At 39.9% G+C, this 6,000-nt stretch overlaps 1 long non-coding RNA gene across 1 annotated transcript in view; it reads right to left on the bottom strand.

Annotated features, from left to right (window-relative positions):
* Positions 1–1,356: 1,356 nt before the first annotated feature.
* The window catches only part of LOC146772948 (uncharacterized), an 82,128-nt gene continuing 77,484 nt past the window's right edge, over positions 1,357–6,000 (bottom strand). Inside the window, exon 3 of the long non-coding RNA XR_014972375.1 lies at positions 1,357–2,082. This is a non-coding gene — a long non-coding RNA (uncharacterized LOC146772948). The remainder of the gene's footprint in view (positions 2,083–6,000) is intronic.

Genomic DNA, 6,000 nt, shown 5'->3' with positions numbered 1-6,000 from the left:
GGAAGCACTTCCTCCTAATGCTGAGAGCCCTTAAGGCTGCGGAACTGTAAGTTAGTGCAGACGCTGTATGGGCAGGAATTCCTGCCTTGGGCACGTCCTTGGCGTGGACGGGCGCAGACGGGCATGCCTTTGGCGCGCCTTTGGCGCGCCGCCGGCACGCCCGCTGTGCGCGTCCGCTGCGCGTTCATTTTAGCATGGAATTTATCCCCGGTGGCCGGAAGTGAAGGGGGGAGGGGGGAGGAGTTACCGCCCGAGGTCCACCCTCCGTTCAAACGGCACTTGCCGCGACGGACCAGGGTGCAGGGCAACATCCAAAACAACACAAGGTAAGATTGTTTCCCCACCGCCCTCCACAGAGTTATAATCACACTTTTCTAAAAGATTCTGGCGAATTAAAAAGCAGTTTGGTTTAATAGCAAGTGCAAATGTGCAAATTCGATGAAGGTGCAAGCAGCGCAGCTAGCAGCACTCCACCGCGTCCGCTGCGCGCTCGTGTTAGCATGGAATTTATCCCCGGTGGCCGGAAGTGAAGGGGGAGGGGGGGAGGGGGGGAGGAGTTACCGCCCGAGGTCCACCCTCCGTTCAAACGGCACTTGCCGCGACGGACCAGGGTGCAGGGCAACGTCCAAAACAACACAAGGTAAGATTGTTTCCCCACCGCCCTCCACAGAGTTATAATCACACTTTTCTAAAAGATTCTGGCGAATTAAAAAGCAGTTTGGTTTAAAAGCAAGTGCAAATGTGCAAATTCGATGAGGTGCAAGCAGCGCAGCTAGCAGCACTCCACCGCGTCCACTGCACGCTCGTTTTAGCATGGAATTTATCCCCGGTGGCCGGAAGTGAAGGGGGGAGGGGGGAGGAGTTACCGCCCGAGGTCCACCCTCCGTTCAAACGGCACTTGCCGCGACGGACCAGGGTGCAGGGCAACGTCCAAAACAACACAAGGTAAGATTGTTTCCCCACCGCCCTCCACAGAGTTATAATCACACTTTTCTAAAAGATTCTGGCGAATTAAAAAGCAGTTTGGTTTAAAAGCAAGTGCAAATGTGCAAATTCGATGAAGGTGCGAGCAGCGCAGCTAGCAGCACTCCACCGCGCACTCCATAGCATTAAACATTTTGATCATTCATTAGAGAAAAATATGGGCTTATAAAACCAAAGTCTAAAAGACAACATTAGGTTTTTTGGAATTGATGAGACACATAAAAGAAAAATATAATCAGATTATTGAGATAATGTTTATTGAAAACTATGAACATGTACCTTTATCAATAGTTGAAAATTCAAAAAGAGAAATGGAAGGACAGAAAAGTTCAAACACAGAAACTCTAAAACTAATAATTCTTGAGGCAAAAAACTTGTGAAATATAAATGGCAAATAAATAAGAAATATAGTACATAGTAAACTAGCAAATTGTCAAGGAATATCACAAAACTATGGAAGCAAAAAGATATGTTTCATAGGGCTAGTTCCAGAAAGCAAATGATAAAAACGTTGTTCTTCAAACCCACTCTTGATACTGAGAAAGTGAGATATTCAATACACACTACTAGAACTATAAGCAATAATTATAATTAAGACAATAAGGCAATATCCAAAACAAAGGTGTTTAGTAGTTCAGTGGACTTAGTTGCTGATTTAAAGTTTGGCAGACAAGTTACTCCATCACAAACGTGACGGATATTACATCTGCCGAATTACAAGTGCCATTGGATATAATGCACTTGAAATACGACAGACGGGATATCCGACAGGTTTGTGACAAAGTAATCTGTCTCCTGAATTTTAAATCAGACCCTTAGTCTGTTTTCAGGAAGGAATAAAAAGGCTAGTCATGGAGGTATCACTTCTAAATTATCACAAGAGTCGTACCACAGCCATTGGCCCTCTACCATCACAATCACCATTAGCTTAAGGCTGTGTAGGTCGTGGATTAAAACGCCCATCGCATGGTTGACTTCCACAGGTGGTGGCAGGTTTAGAATGTCCAATATGCAAGGTCATCACCGAAGGCTTGGTCCTGGGTGGAGTGGGTGTCTCTTCTGTAGTCAGACTCTGGGCAGGTGCTCTGCCAGATCTACCTGTTAAGAAATAGAGAACGTTATTATTGGTGGAAATGATATACCTACATCCAAATCGTTTTGTGACACAGTAAGTAAAAACCTAGGAAAAACAAAATAGGTAGAGATTACTATTGTGATATAGTTCAGTGGTATTAAACTTGTTAACAAGACATTTGTAGATGCTAAATACATGTATTTGAATTAAGCAGCTCATTAGATGTCCTGGTGATGTTGCATTTTGAAATAAGGAATAAACATGACATCTGCCAAACATTCAAGCCAGCATAGTGGAGAGGTAACATCTGTATTTGACCATTCGAAGGCCTAACTGTGTGCAAAACAGGCGATCATACAACTTGGTTGTTTATTTAGCATTAGTAATCAAGAGAGCAATTCAGAGTCAATGGGTTGCCTGCCACATCTAATCAGCGGAGTTAACTTTGTGCCTTACAAATATTTGAGCCACACACTTGGTAGGGTATCACTCATTCCATCAATTGTTTCAGTTGAGAAGACAAGGACAACATAAAGCTAAGTAGGCAGAAATTAGTAGAGCATTCTATGTATATTGCTCACTCCATTAGAAATGAACATCAGATGTAATATGTCAGACAAGTGAGAATGGGCAAAATCACAATTTCATCTTGTTTTGAGTTACAGGAACAGGGCCTCAAGGTAGTTGTAGTAATTTCTATCTCTATTTGCCAACACTTGCAAAATGTTTAGTGTAATACATCTTGCCAAAATGCAGTTGTGATGGACAATACATTCACATATTAATACATGTCATGGGTCCTGAATGACATTTTCATAGTAATTCACTTACAGACACCATTACGTGTGGCATGTATTGAAGATTGAGATAAGTGATCTTATATGCAACAATACACATTAACACAGACAAACCAACATCTCTAATACTTTGAGGATTGCATGTTAGGAAACTAGGTACACAACACAATGGCAAAAGCTGAGTTGAGAGCAAACAGGACATTGAAGTATTATGAGAGTTAGCGAGGTGTAACTGCCCAGAACCCACTTCCCCATGTATTTATCTCAAGCCTTCAGAATGTAGGATTGTCAAGACCTTCTACTTCCACGGAAACATTTGTATTTGGGTGGGTGCTTGAAGGACCACCACCAGTCCTCTGGGCCTCCAGGTGTTGCTTGGAGGACAGTGAATGCACCTTCCCCCCTAGGTCGTTCCACCTCTTCCCATTTTCCTCCTGTTAGCGCAGGGGGGTACCTACAGCATTCACTCTGTCTTATATTCTGGATCACATTTTCCTTTTCTTACTGAGAGTTGTATGTTGGACTTGGGCTCCAAACAATTGTGACTCCACTCTTAGGATTTCTCCTCCATGGCTGACAATTCTGCCTCTGAAAAATTTGGATTTTTTTGTTTTGTCATTTCCCCAAATTAAAGTCAGATAAAATACAAACAAAAATACATTAAGGGATGTAAATAAAATGTGCTGCAAAAGTGTGTGTAGAGTATTAAAAGGGCTGGAGAAATAAGGTCTGCCTCATCTCACCAAAATGTTGGCTGTAAAAGTCTAAATAGCAATGCTTCAGTGGAGTGGCAAAGGATCAAGGTAGGAAATGAGGTGTGTTTTATAGTGTGCTTTGCAGGTGTAGCCACTTGGCCGATCTACATCAGGTGTGTTGTATTTGTATCCATCCAATGGACACTGTTATGGTGCTTTGCTTAGGGTGTACCGCAACAGACCACGGCTGTCAGGGAACCTCCACATGGGGACCGCCAGTATAACTGTGTTTCTGTAATCAGCTTGGCCGGAACCCGTGGCCCTGACGGCGATGAAGTATGAATCCTCAGCACTGCAGTCCTCGATGTCGCAGGTGGGCCACACTCTTTCAAAGGGGTTGGTTGTTCTGGCTGCATGCATCATGATGGTGCGGGCGGAAGACCGCCGACTCTATTGTGTTCTTGGGACCGCCGCCGCAATGTTATGGCGGTAAGACCGCCAAACTTGTAATCTGGTCCTTACTCTGAAGAGGTATCAAGGTCACAAGGATCAATAACTCATATAAGTAATACAATTAAAGGAGTATGCAGTCTCTATTTTTAAATAAGCTTCAAGGCTTTCAAAAATAATTCTTTTTATTATTATAAAGATTTATTCTTGGTATATCCAACTTGCATACTGAGCTCTTTTCTTGGGTCTCATCTTTCATTTAGTTATTGCCTTAAATCGGTTCTTTATCCGCGCTTCCATTTTAAAATACCACTATCCTTACTCAGCATGTTGCAATATGGCAGCCATCTGTTGGCTATTGTGGCAAATCTGAAAAGCAATGAGGATCACATGGACTTTATGGAAATGTAATATAAACATATGTGAATCATAATTATTGAAACATTAAAAACAAATTTGGAGAAGTTGGAATAAACATTTAGGAAGGTCCGAACGAAATTGGATTACAGTGGATCCTTTCCCAATTTATGAACGCTAATCTATTATAAGGCTGCACAGTGCTATGTATTTATTTTATTTATTTATTTATGCTGTTTTGGACGCAGGGATTAGTGGCAGGAATTTTTCTCCAAAAACCGCAACATTTTGGTAAATGTTTAATTTTCTTGCTGTTTCTCGTTTGCTACCAGGCCAATATTTCTTGCACTGTATTATGTCATTTACAGTTAGTAAAGAACAGTGGTCTAAAGGACTTCAGAAGCATTATAAGTATGTACTCTCTCACTAAAGGTCTTCAGCAAGATGATGGTTTTTTGACGAATGTGGAATAACAGATAGGGCTTTAACTATGAGTTTTGTCAACATATCTGTACCTATTGCAGGTGCACAGTGTTGTGCTTTCTTTGTAGGCTGACTGAATCAAAATAATATTCCCATAACACTTTCAACCATTCTATTTCATAACCAAATCTCATTAAATATGTAAGATGTATTTGTTTAGCACATAATGGTGTCTGAGAAGAAGGTTCTTAACAAACCCTTGTCCCAGTTCTACACTAAGCACATATCTGTTAATCTAAAAATATGTGCATATTTTCTATAAAAGAGCTGTATTTGTAACATACGAAAGATTTGAAGACCCCAAAGCATTTTTAATGGGTTCACTGATAGAATAACGACTATAAAAATATAGATGAAATAAATATCAAAGTAAAAGTATAGAATACAAAAATATCGACTCCCTATATTTAAACAGGTAAATACAAAAATATCGAAAAAAATATCTGTCATAAATATAGTTGTACCAAATATACATATATATATATATATATATATATATATATATATATATACTTACTTTAAAATAATGAATAATTTATTTTACTATTTTAAAATTATATAAAATTTACATATATATATATTCACAGAAAAACCATAGGTTTCAGGCACGTTATAGTTAGGAATTAGCATTTAAAAAACCTCAGAAATTCACTGAAAAAACCATAGGTTTCAGGGGTGTTATAGTTAGCTGGACTTTTCACTTGTACAAAACCATTGAAATTCCCCCGTTATAGTTAGTTCAGCTAACTATAACTCGCGCGCCCGCAATGCACTGCTGATGACGTCACATATTACATCACTCATGACATGGTCAGTGACATCACTCATGACATCACTGATGACATCTCAAATGACATCACTGATGACATCATCCAGTGAATGTGTGTTTTTCTGAAAATTAAATATGTTTTATATATGTATATCTCAAGGTCGATGGAAGAATAAATGGGTATATAAGTGTCTAAATGGATGATTTGTTTTTGAAAAATTGAGTGTGTAACTGACTGATTAAGTGTATCATAGTGAATACATGGCTTAGTGAGTAATGTTTAAATGTGTAAATATCTGTATCAGTCTCTCACTTTGTGTATAAGTGGCTGCATGGGTTGGTGAGTAGCTACATGAGTGTCTATATAGGTTATTAGTTGGTTTTTTGAGC

The sequence above is a fragment of the Triturus cristatus genome, chromosome 12, assembly GCF_964204655.1.
Source record: "Triturus cristatus chromosome 12, aTriCri1.1, whole genome shotgun sequence".
NCBI lineage: Eukaryota > Metazoa > Chordata > Amphibia > Caudata > Salamandridae > Triturus > Triturus cristatus.
Note: the sequence above shows the minus strand (reverse complement) of the source record. Positions and strands in the feature narration are given on the sequence as shown.